Here is a 13,924-nt window from a genome sequence, read left to right as displayed (position 1 = left end):
TGTGATATAGTGGATGGTGCTTATATAAATCAGTTTCAATCTCAAGTTATTTATTCTTTTCATCATCAAATCCTCCTGGAAGTTTATATGCTAAAGAATTTGATAAACTAATATTTTTTCCGGTTAAATCTGATTCTATTAATCGAATTAGAATGAGAATTACAAATCATAGAGGTGAACTAATTGATTTAAATTGACAAGAAGTACAGTACAAATTTATTGCTAAATAAATGAATAAACATAGATTGTACAGAAAGAGTAAAAAAATACAAGGAAGAGGCTTCTTTTCAGACTTTATAAGTCCAGTTGTAGAAGAAAAATCTAAATTTGTGAGAGAAAAATTGAATGAAATATTTTCAAAAAAGAAAAAGCATGGTGCTGGATTGAAATTTTTTATTCCTAAATAAATGGATAAAATTTACGATTTGAAAGACACTAGTTATTATTATAATAACGACGTTGAAAGTTTTGAATATAGAGAAATAAAAAGTGAAAATAGAGATAATCTTCGTGAAAATGCTACATATAATTTCTTTATCAATGATACAAATGCTAATATTTTATATTCTGCAGGATATCTGCAACAAGAATTAAAAATTGTAAAAGGAGAGGGGGGTGCAATAAGTAATGAAAATGTTACCCTAGTGAATGGAGGTCTCATAAATTCAAACAGGTTGACTATAGGAAATACTGAAGTTGAATCCACTATAAATTATAAAGCCATTATGAATCAAGTATTAGGGATGATACACTTCACCCCTGATTACTCAACATCAGAAGCTACTAACATGTTCTTTTATGTAGATACGGCTGATTCTGCAGATAGAAAGGATTTCAAACATAATGGAACTCTGGTAGAAACTACCAAAATAACTGATTTTTTTAAAAACCTTAAACTAAATGAAAGTTTTAATGAAGGATTTTCAAAAAGATGTAAATTTACTAAAAATAGTCAAACAGTAAAAATATGGATTCCTTTAAAGTATACATTTGATTTCTTTAACGAATATAAAAAAGTAATGACAGGTTTCCAAGTTAAAATAGAAATTCAAAGAAATGATAGTAAAAATATGCTGTATACAGATATTCCAAATCCAGATTTTAAGGTTCTTGTTGAAGATTTATCACTTTGGTTACCTTATGTTAGATTTAAAAATTCAGCATCTGTAAAATTCAATGAATTAAAATTATCAAATACTCCTATAGAAATAAATTGGGATCATTATAACATTATCAAATCAAATGTATTTTATAAAAATGCCAGTGGGTCTTATTCTATTCCGGCTACATCTGATGAAGTTTTGAGTTTATATGTCATTCCACAATATGAAGAAAGAAATGAAAATATAAATCAAAATAACATGATGTTTGATCACTTGGATATGATAGAATGCTGGTTAATGATTAATAACATTAAAGTTCCCACTGTAAGTTATATGATGGACTTTAATAATAGTGATTATAATCGATTATATTATGCTCTTTTATAATCAGGAATGAATAATATAAATTCTGAAACAGGTAGTATGATAAACTATTCAAATTTCAGTAAGTATCCTATAATTTGTTTCAACTTGGCAAACCATGAAAATTATACGAACTTAAGTAATTTAATGATTGAATTCAATTGGAGGTTGAGAAATAATACTACTAAAAATTATGTTTTTTACTTTATTTTGAAAGAAAGAAACAAATGCTCCTTGAATATGTCAGCTCAAGATATAAAAATGATTAAAACTCTGAAAACATAAATGATTTTTATTATTTTAATAAATGGCTGCTTATTATCCTCTAGGCGATGAAATAAAAGAAGGTCCTCCAGGTCCTCCTGGTATACGGTTTAAAATAACAAATGATGGTAATTATGATATGGAAAGAAAACTTTTGAAAAATGTATACGATCCTCGAGAAGATAGTGATTCTGCAACTAAAAGTTACGTAGATAGTAGCTACAAGGAGATAAAAGAAAAAATTCATACTTTAACAGATAATAGTCTGATTCATGGGGAAGATTTTTTCAATGCGAAACAAAAATATATAAAAAATTTAGGAGATCCTAGAGAAGAATCTGATGCTGCAATTAAAAAATATGTAGATGATTTAAAAAATAAGTGTTTAATTCGTAATAACGGTCATTATTATGCTAAACATAAATGTATTAGAAATATAGCTACTCCTCTAGAGGACAATGATGCTTCAACTAAAAAATATGTCGATGAATTAGAAGACAAAAGTTTAATACATGATGAAAATAATTTTGATGCTAAAAATAAAATCATATCAAATGTAAAAGAACCTGAAAAAGAAGGCGATGCTGTTACCAAAAAACATCTTGATTATTATTGTATACTGTGGGATAAAATTAATAGAAGTTATTATGTTCACAATCAAAGAATATCGAGTGTAAAATGGCCCACAAATGATACCGACGTTGCTAATAAATATTACGTTGATAATAAAACTTTTTGCGCTACCACAGATAGACTTGTTCAGTTTACAAGTGTGGGTTACAAGACTTTTGAATTCAACGAAACTACTTCAAAACTTTTAGATTCAAACTTAAAATTATCACAAAACATGTATATGAAAATTACAATTTTTTTAGCCTCTGATAAAGTAGGGGAAAAGCCTAAAATACGTTTAGAAAAAGTGAAAGAAGTACTTCTTGATAAAGAGATAAATGTTAATGAAGATGCAATAACTATGTTTACGTATGGAAAGTTAAATGAAGCTTCAACATTATCAGTGCTAACAGAAGGAGGCTGTAAATTAAAGCCTTATTTACACATTGAAAAGATAAATTTTTCTTCTTAATAAATGGCCAATGAAATTAATTGGAACGACTTTTCAAGAAAGAAACTTTCAGAAGATGTGATTATAAGTTTAGCAGATTATTTAAAATGGGAATATGTGTTTCAATTTTCAGAATTATCTGAAAGGCTAATAGAACAGCATGCACAACCAGATGATTGGTATATTATTTCTCAATATCAAAAACTCAATGAACCTTTTATAGAAAAACATGCCTCTGATGTAGATTGGGAAAAAATATGTAGATACCAAACCTTATCTATCCGTTTTATTACATTTAGATAAAGTGACTTGGTATGAAATATCAAGATTCCAAAGATTGGATTTAAGATTTATAGAAAATTATTATGACCGTTTAAATATGAATGTTGCATCTAGATATCAAAAATTATCAATGGACCTTAAAAGAAAATTTCAAGATTATATAAATTGGGATTATATTATACAATATCAAGATATTGATAAAGATTTTGTAATAGAATTTGTTTCTAAAATAGATTTCTGTCTTTTAATAAAAAATAAAAGCAATATATTACCAGAAGAATTTTATAATTCAAACAAAGAAAAGATAGTTTGTATACTTCCTGCTGAAATTTGTCATAATACACGAGTACCGCTATATGAACCATTAAAAGAATAAATTATTTAAAAAAAATATTTTTATTTTAATAATAGTTTTTACTCACAGTAGATTATTTTTTACTCGCAGTAGATTATTTTTTAATTAATAAATACATTCTAAAATTGCAATTAAAGACTATAATGAACCGGATGAATTTAAAGATCCAAATCAACATCCTCTATTGCCTATACATCCCTTTAGATTAATCATAAATGGTGCTTTTAACAGTGAAAAATCGAACTTATTAATCAATTTAATTTATGACTATTTACACTTTGATAGACTTTACATGTGTGCAAAAGACATATTTGAATCTAAGTATGCAAAATTACAAGAAAAATACATTCAATTTACAGATGTAGAATTAGAAGATATTCAAAAATGTAAACGCTTAAAGAATAAAAAAAAAAGTTTTGAAAGAATATAAAAAATTTAAAAAAGATCAAGTTTTGTTTTCTTCCAAACTAGAGGATTTTATTACCGTAGATGACTTGGATCCTTCCTATATGAATTTAGTTGTATTTGATGACTGTATATGTGAAAAAGATCAACAATCTATAGAAGAATTTTTTATACGAGGAAGAAAGAAAAATGCATCCCTTATCTATATAAGTCAGTACTATTATAAAATACCTATAACCATCAGAAGTAACAGCGATTATTTTAGATTTTTCGATACGAAACAAAAAGAAATTAAACAAATAATACGAGAAATAGATGGTCAATTAACAAAAGAAGAATTTAATAAATTGTATAAGAACTGTATCAAAAAACCATATGATTTTTTACTTTTAGATTTAGTCAATCCTAATATGAGGTACCGAAATAAAGAATTTGTGTATATATAAATAGAAGAATATTTGGAAAAAAGAATTTTTATTCATAGAAAAAGTTATAATTACTATCAAAAGATTAGTATCGCACTATCTATGAGTAAGTTTTTATTTAGTGCATCTGGCTTATCTGGTTTTATTTTAATCCCCTTATCAGCTTTGAGTTTAGGAGCTGGCGTTATTGAAGTGGTTGACAGATCTTTAAATATATCCGAAAGAAAAGAAAAATATAAATATACTTACAAATTTTATAAACAATTACTGAATTTGTTTAAAGCCAATACATTAACTGAAGATGAAATTCATAAAAAAGAGGCTGAATTTATTCAAAGTTTAAAATATTTTCCATTAGAGAAATACGTTAAAAAAACTCAATCGAATGGCTACAAATATATATAACCTCATAATTTTTATTGCCTATAAATGTCGTGTAAAAGTAATATATTCAAAGTTGGAAAATTAAGTAAAGACGGAAAGTTCAAGTTTTGTTGTAAAGAATGTGGTCAAAAAGGATCTGGCTTTATCAATTCAGCAATTAATAATTTACCCTTTGAAATGCATTTACCAGGACATCAATTTACAGGACCTGGAACGCAATTATTGCATGGAAAGGAAAGATTAAACGATGATTTAACATATAAAGAATGGAGTAAGCCCATTAACAGAGTAGATGAAATTGCATATAAACATGATGTGTGTTACCTTAAAAATAAAGATACTAAAACTAGAAATGATCTATGCGATAAAAATATGATAGAAGAATTGGATAATATTCCCAATCCAACAATTCGTGAAAGGCTAGATAGAGCTGTTGTGAAACCTATTCTCAAAGCTAAAAGAACATTTGGTATGGGTATGAAAGAAGAAATATATTGTTTAAAATGTAAAAATCATACAAATACTAAAGATGCTCATGAAGAAACTTCTAAAAATGGACGATTGATGATGAAAGGTACATGTGAAGTTTGTGGATCTAAAAAGAGCCGTTTTTTAAGAAAAGCGGGGTCATAGAAACAGCAGCAGATATATATTATGATCCCGAAAAAGGTTATTGTGGTATCAATGAATTAAAAAGAAAAACAGGTTTATCTCAAAAACAAATTACAGATTTTTTACATGAACAAGATGTTTATACTAGATATAAGCCTCTCATTAGAAAATTTAAAAGAAGACGAATTTATGTATCTCATATTGATGATCAATGGCAAGCGGATTTATTGTTTATAAAACCTTTTAGTAAGTACAATAACGGAGTGAATTACATCTTAACAGTTATAGATATTTTTAGTAAATATGCTTGGTGTGTTCCTATTAAAAGAAAAACAGGTGAGGAAGTTACAAAAGCTTTTAAACTCATTTTTAAAGAAAGAATTCCAGAGAAACTACAAACGGATAAAAGTACGGAATTTATTAATAAAGATACTCAAAAATTATTCAAAGATAATAATATTCACTGGTTTACTACTGAAAATGTTGAAATAAAATATTCTATTGTTAAAAGATTTAATCGCACAATAAATGGTAAAATTAGAAAATATATGGCTGCAAATAATACTAATAAATACTTAGACGTGCTAGATAAATTAGTTTATAATAATTCTTATCATCGATCTATTAAAATGACACCCTCACAAGCCAGTCGAACAGAAAATGAAAGTATCGTATACAATAATTTATTTTCTGAAAAAGAAATAAAGAAACCAAAGTTTAAAATAGGCGATAAAGTTAGAATTTCAAAATATAAAGAAACATTTACCAGAGGTTATCATCCTACATTTACAGAAGAAATTTTTATCATATCTGAAATATTGAAAACAGATCCTATAACTTATAGAGTGAAAGATTTAAATGGTGAAGAAATTAAAGGAACTTATTATGAAAAGGAATTAGTAAAATATAATAAGAAAAATGAAGCATATAAGATTGAAAAAATAATAAAAAGAAAAGATAATAAGTTATTCGTAAAATGGGTTGGTTACCCTGAAAAATTTAATAGTTGGATAGATGAAAAAAATATTATGCTAATTTAGGAATCAATTGAATTATATCATTTTTAAATCTCTCCATATCATAATCTTTTAATTTTAAATGATCAAATTTAGTTTCTATATAAGAAATATTTTCTTTTATTCTGTTAAATAAATTAATAGCATTCGGATTATATTGAATTTCATGAGCTATTTTTAAATTAGGATATCTAAATTTTAAATCTCGTATAGTTTTATTATATAAACCTCTTTGACATCTTATAGCATAATAATGATAATCAGAATCATTTTTATTCTTTTCTATTATTGTAAACATGTTTAATTTCCTAGGTTGAGATGTTTTAGATGTTAGATGTGCTACGTCTTCTTTATATTTTTAATTTTTTATTTTTAAGTCATTCATTTTAATTTTTATTATATCTAATTTCTTTTGAAGTTTATCATTATCATTTTTATATTTTTCATTAAATTCATTAGCATAATAATTAATTACAACATCGTTTACTTTTTAGAAAATTCAGGTGAATTCCAACAAGCTATATTTGTAATTAAATCCTTAGAAACATAAGTCCCATTATATTTTAATTCAATTGCATTTCTACCTTTAATTTCATAAAATAATGAATTTTCTAGAGGGCCCGAATTCGGGCCTTCTAGGATTTTAGCTAAATATAAAATTAACTCTTTAGATTCTTTATTTTCTAACCACTTTTTAAATCTTTTACCTCCTGATTTACATAGCTTAGAAGCATTGAAATATCCAGTATTTTTATTTATTATTAATTTAAAATCTCCAAACAATCCATAATAATAACTATCTTTAATTTGCTCATAACAAATATCTTTTAAAGAAGTCATTTTATTACGAAACATTTTTATAAATTAATTTTATTATCTATATCCATTTATAATCTCTAATTTCATACGTTATTTTTTCAATTATTAATATAAAATTTTATCAGTAAATATCTTTTAAAGAAGAACCAGTAGTTTCAGTAAGAATATCCTGCATAATTCTGACGATGAAGGAGCAGGCACAACTTTGACCTGCCATTTTTTTCGTAACTAAAGAGCTTATAAAGAAGATTATTATCAGATAAAAAAAATCACACCACTCTCCGGTCAGAATCCCACGAAGCGGTCAATTTTACCGGAAAGTGGCATGAAAAAAGTTTCTTCGATTTTCATCTCACTGATAAGGTCAGAGAGGAAAGTGTTTTAATTATTATTATGTAAATAAATGGAAAGCCAATATTTAGAAATATTTAATCAGATTAATAGGAATAGCCTTTCAAATTTAAAAATTACATTTGATAAGGAAGAAGAAAAATATTATTATGATTCAAATGATTTTGATATTTTTTTAAAACAGAGATACACATCTAGAATTAGTTTTTTTAAAAAGTTAAAACGAAAATTGAACTTGGTTTTTACAGTTGAAGCAGATGAAATGTTTTTAAAATTTTTAGATTATATGTATTTTAAAAAGAGTTTAAATTATAAATATTTTATGAAAAAGATATGTGATTATTATAATATTCCTAATAATATTAAGTTAGGTAGTCCGAAAAAGCAAAACATTTATGATGAAATTTGGAATTCGTTTCTTAAAGAGATTTAACTGCAGAAAATATTTAAAAAAAAGTTTTCTAATTAAATGGAAGAGAAATTTTGTTATGATTGTAAGACTTTGAAATCAGCTGACGAATTTTACAAATTTAAAAAAATATTTATTTAAAAGATGTATAAATTGTGATCTCAAAAGAAAATATACATATTATGAATGCAAATGGGGGGAAAATTATACTTATTCACATAAACAACGACATTTTAAAAGTAATTTTCATATACAACGTATGAAAGAATTGGACAATAAGCATTTATAAATTTTCTTCCTTATAAATGAGTAACATAGCAAAGGAGTTCAAACACTTGAGTAATGTACTCTCAACTTTCAGTATTAAAAAACTAAGAGAATTGATAACTAAACTTAAAATTCCTGTCCTGACTGATAAGAGATTAAAATCAAATATCATTAAATCAATAGTTTCATATATCAAAAGTACAGCAAATTGTAAATCTGTTTTATCAGATTATTTAGGATTAGATGCTTCTTATTATATGAAACTATTTAATAAATATCCTAAGCAAAGAAATGAATTAAAAAAAGTTTTTGATTCTTATAATTTAAAATATAAAGATGGTAAATTTATACCGAAAGCAGAAAAAAATATTTTAATTGAAACTAATTTAAATGCTTTGTATAGGCCTCAAAAAATAAAAGATAAGGTAAAAGTAAAGGTAAATCTTAAAAATTTCTTTAAACCAGATTAAAAATTATTGAATTCAGAGGTCAATATATTGAAAAATATAAAGTTTATAGAAAACAATATAGAGTGGTAGGATCTAAAATTTTACCTGAACAATACTATAATATTTTAAGAAATATATTTAAAAGGGCTATTGGAAATATTATAGGAAAAGTAGATGTAATTATACATAATCCCAAATTAAATGTACCTTTTCATGATAAAATGATGTCAACTAAAACTGCTTTTAATGAATACATTGATAAATTATCCAACCAAATTGAATATAAAGAACTCGATATAACAGAGTGTATATTTGTTTTTAATGTAATCGAATTACCTCACGGTGGTAGACACAAGGCTTTAAAAATGTATTCTGAAACAGATCCAGCAAAAAAGAAAAGCATTTGTCAAATAAAAAATGATGATAATATATGTTTGGCTAGATCAATTGTAACAGCTTTAGCTATCCAAAATCCTGAACTGTTAAGTGATAAATTATGTACTGAAAAATTATCAAGCAATAAAATAATTTATATTAAAAAAGGTCGTGTTTTACAAAAAACATTAGCTATAATTACATGATATATGCAAAATTCCTTTAGAAGTGTGCAGTTTAGAAGAATTTAAAATATTTGAAAATTCTTTAGACATTCAGATCAATATAGTTTGCAGAGAAAATGGTAATGAAATTACATATAATGGTAATTATAAATCAACATGTATTTTATACATAAGAATAGAAATCATTTCGATGTCATTACATCAATGACAGGATTTTTTTGGTAAGAATAATTATTGTAATTATTGTAAAGTGGGTTATAAACGTTCAAATCAACATAAATGCCCCTTAAAATGTGATAGGTGTTTTGTTAAAGAATCTGATTGTGAAGGAGAGGAAATATTTTGTAAAAAATGTAACCGTAAATTTAAAGGAGAAGATTGTTTTGATAATCATAAAAAAGAATTTCCAAAGAAACCTAGTGTTTGTAAAGTTTTATGGAAATGTTTAAAATGTAAAAGAAATATTAATAGAGATGACAGAGACCCTGGTGAACATATATGTGGTGAATATCGTTGTAACAATTGTTGGGAGTGGGTCACTAAAGGTCATGAGTGTTTCATGAAAAATGAAAAAAGCAAAGGAGGTGTATGTAAAGATAATTGTGTAAAAAATAAATGTATTAAAAAACAATGGTGTGAAAAATGCAAAGATGATTATACAGAAAAATATTTATTTCTTGATGTTGAAACCAAGCAAGATACAGGAATTCATGAAGTGAATCTAGTTATATGTCAGAATTTTCATGGAAACGAAACAGAATTTAAAAATTAAAACGATTTTTGTGAATGGTTATTTAGAGGGGAACACGTTGAATATACTGTTATAGCTCATTATGGAAAAGGATTTGATTTTCAATTTTTAGCTAAGTATTGTTTTAAAAAACATATAAAAATATTCACAATTTATCAAGGAAATAAGTTAGCATATATGAAAGCTGATAAGTATAATATAAGGCTTATTGATTCTATTAATTTTACAATGTGTACACTCAAGAAATTTCCAAAAACATTCAATTTAAATGGACTGGCCAAGGGTTATTTTCCTCATTTATTCAACAAACAAAATAATCAAAATTATATTGGTAAATATCCAGATAAATATTACTATGGATATAATTATATGGTTGATGAAGACAGGAAAAAATTTGATAAATGGTATGATTCCATTAAACATGAAACCTTTGATTTCCAAAAGGAATTTATAAAATACTGCAGATCTGATGTAGATATTTTAAGAAAAGGTTGTTTAGAATTAAGAAGATTATTCTTAGAAACTGTGAATGTAGATCCGTTTAAATATGTAACTTTAGCTGGTCTATGTATGGCCATTTACAGAGATAAATTCTTGAAAGAAAACACAATAGCTATTGATGAAAATGTCATTCAAAAAGATCAGTACAGTAAAAAATCAATAGCTTGGTTAGATTACATATTAAAAAAGGAAAATATTAATATACGTCATGCTTTGAATGGAGGAGAGAAAAAATTGCAATTAGGTGAAAAATATTACAAGGTAGATGGATTTTATAAAAATACAGTATTTCAATTTAATGGATGTTTCTGGCATGGGTGTAACAAATGTTTCACTAGAACACAAGAAAACACTGTTAATCAAATGCTTATGGAAGATTTATATAAACGAACTAAGAAGATCAATAAAAATATAATTGAAGCAGGTTATGAATTGGTAAATATCTGGGAGTATGATTTTGATAATAATAAGGATATGAAACAATACATGAAAAAGGAATGGAAGAGAGATTTTATAGAACCTTTAAATCCTAGAGATGCTTTTTATGGTGGAAGATGTGAACCTACCAAATTAAAATATGAAATGAAAAGTAATGAAAAAGGCAGATATATTGACGTATGTTCTTTATATCCTACTGTAAATTATTTTGATAACTATCCAAAAGGTCATCCTATCAAAGTATTTAATCCTAAAAAATATGATGAAAAATGGTATGGATTAATCAAATGTAAAGTACTTCCACCCAGAAAATTATATCATCCAGTATTACCTTATAAAGCAGAAAAATTAATATTTTCATTATGCAGAACTTGCTCTGAAACAATAAAATGCAATCATTTCAAAACAACTTTAGAAAAGAAGAAATGCGAAATGTGTCATGAGATAAGAAATTTGGAATGTAAACACGATGATTGCGATCGATGCATTATTGGAACTTGGACTACCGATGAGATCAGATTAGCTGTTAAAAAAGGATATAAAATATTGAATATTTATGAAGTGTGGCACTTCGAAAATAAATCGAATAAACTATTTAGAAAATATGTCAAGATGTTTTTAAAAATAAAATTAGAAACTTGTGATAAGTGGAAAAATAATTTCAAAAATGAAGAAGAGTATGGAAAAGTAGTTAAGGAAAAATTAAATATTAAATTAGATAAAATTGAAGAAAATCCAGGTTTGAGATTCATAGCTAAAATATGTTTAAATTCTTTATGGGGTAAGTTTGGCCAAAGAAATAATATGAAGCAAACTGAATATGTGATGGAAATTGAAGATTTTTATAGAATTATTCTAAATGATACTATTAAAGATTTGAATATGAATTTTTTAAACAAAGATTGTGTGGAAATGAGTTATAAAATGAAAGATAAATTTGAAAAAAATAACTTCAATACTAATGTATATATAGCTGCTTTTACAACTAGTTCTGCCAGAATTAGATTATATGAAATGTTAGATAAATTAGGAGATACAGTACTTTATTACGATACAGATAGTGTAGTATATATAGACGACGGAACCAATAAAATTGAAACGGGATGCATGTTAGGAGAATGGACTTATGAATTGGGAAATGATAAATATATTACATCTTGGATAGCTGGAGCCTCTAAAGATTATGGGTATAAATTAAATGATAAATCTGTACATGAAAAAGTAAAAGGATTTAAAATGTCTTTTCAGAGTGAAACCATATTAGACTTTGATAATAGGACTAAAATAATAACAGGTGAAACAGATTGTTTAGATGTAGAAATCAATCAGTTTAAAATCGAAAAAGATAGAAATATTTCAAGTATTAAAACAAATAAACGTTATACCTTTGGATACGATAAACGTAGACTTTTAGATAATTATGATACTGTGCCTTTTGGCTTTTAAAAATGTTTCTTAATAAATAGATAAGATTACAGTCATCCTAAACATTCAGGGATTTATTTTTCCCAATCGTAAGATTGTAAGAGAGATAGGATGGGTTCATTTAAATTTACCAATCGGTGAATATATTGGCGTATTTACACCTAATTGTGAATTGAATGATCAAGAATTTAAGATTGTACGTAAATGCACTTCAGAAGTACACGGATTAAGATTTAATAGAAATAAGAATAGTTTATGGATAAATCATCAAGACGTAAAAAATTATATAAATAACCTATATCAACTATATGGTGGAACATTTGCTTATAAAGGAGGTATTTTAGAAAAAAGGATATTAGATGAATTGAATATACCATCTATTGACATTGATGTACCTAAATGTACTAAAATTTTAGGACCTGGATGTTCGTTATACAAGTGTATGTATTACAGAAATTATATTGCAAAAAATGTTCTTAAATAAATGGAAGAATTTAATGACCTCAAACGATTTCCTGAAACATACAAATTAAATGAACTCGAGATAGGTAAATATAATTTAATATCGCTGAGAAAAATAAATACAAAATACGGTGACTCTATTGTAGCTAGATTAGAAGTAGACAATGATGAGAAAGATTTTTATCTCTCGAAATGTCATGGTGAATTATCTGATAAAGCTATAAGAAAAATTAATAGTGGAAAATATATTTTTTATTTTAAAGGTAAAAATAAATATTACGATTATGAATTACATGCAAAATAAAAAACGATATTTTAAATAATTGTGATAATTTTATTAATAAGGGATTATTACAATAAAAATAAGAATTTTGATTACTAAAGTCATATAAAATACAGGATTATTAATAAAATAAAAATTATTAATATATAAAATAAGAATTTTTAAATATGCTGATTTTGTTTAATATTTCATATAAAAATGCAAAATATAGGACTATTTTAAATTTTTTTAATATAAAATAGGAAATTAATAGTAGTATATGAGGAAAGGGCAAAGTGTCCTGGAGCCCCCCCCCCCCATATACTACTACTAACGGTACGCCAAAATGCATTGCGTTTGAACGAATAGTGAAAACGTTGCAAAGAACGTGAAAACCACTCTTTTGCATATCAAGTGATGAAAATCAACAAGGCAAAGAAAAAAAATTTCATTTTCAAAAGGAAAATTTAGCACTTTTTAAAAACACCCAATAAAAAATCCTCTTTAAAGGCTTTTAAAAATTTAAAAAGCGTAAATTGAAAATAAGTACTTCTTAAGAAAACTACACACCATGGGGAAAATAACTATTCATTCATAAAAAAACACTTAAATTATCCTGAAACAAATATAAAACAGTTAAGGAAATAATTATTGTTATTTATTACTTAATACAGATACAAACTATGAAAATAAGATGCTACACACGGCTTCTCTTTTAGGTTTTTTACTTAGAAATAATAAAGCATTAAACAAATAAGAATATCAGTCAATAAAAATAATGAATCTTCTAAATTTTTAAAAATAAAGAAAACAACAAGTTAAAAACACTTTGCGAAAATAAAAATTACCTTTTATTACGTCTGAATTCACAATTATTTTATGACTCACTGGTAAGAAGCTTTTCATGAGTATCATTCCATGCAGTTTGCACTTTTGAATTATTCCCTGAAAATAAATA

At 25.6% G+C, this 13,924-nt stretch overlaps 1 protein-coding gene across 6 annotated transcripts in view; it reads right to left on the bottom strand.

The window, feature by feature from the left end:
• Positions 1–13,924, bottom strand: part of LOC122272638 (uncharacterized) — a 64,964-nt gene that overhangs the window by 31,833 nt on the left and 19,207 nt on the right. For 4 of the 6 annotated variants that reach the window (XR_015429083.1, XR_015429084.1, XR_015429086.1 and 1 more), the window contains one exon: positions 13,815–13,911. The gene's annotated coding sequence lies outside the window, so the exon portion shown is untranslated. Of the gene's footprint in view, positions 1–11,148; positions 11,230–13,814; positions 13,912–13,924 lie in introns of those variants that run through there. The other 2 variants (XR_015429092.1, XR_015429093.1) reach the window with 1 other exon arrangement.

Source organism: Parasteatoda tepidariorum, chromosome 1, assembly GCF_982258835.1.
Source record: "Parasteatoda tepidariorum strain Cologne lab strain chromosome 1, Ptep-v5.0, whole genome shotgun sequence".
NCBI classification, from domain to species: Eukaryota; Metazoa; Arthropoda; class Arachnida; order Araneae; family Theridiidae; genus Parasteatoda; species Parasteatoda tepidariorum.
The sequence above is the reverse complement of the archived record's forward strand: the minus strand, read 5'-3'. Positions and strand labels throughout refer to the sequence as shown.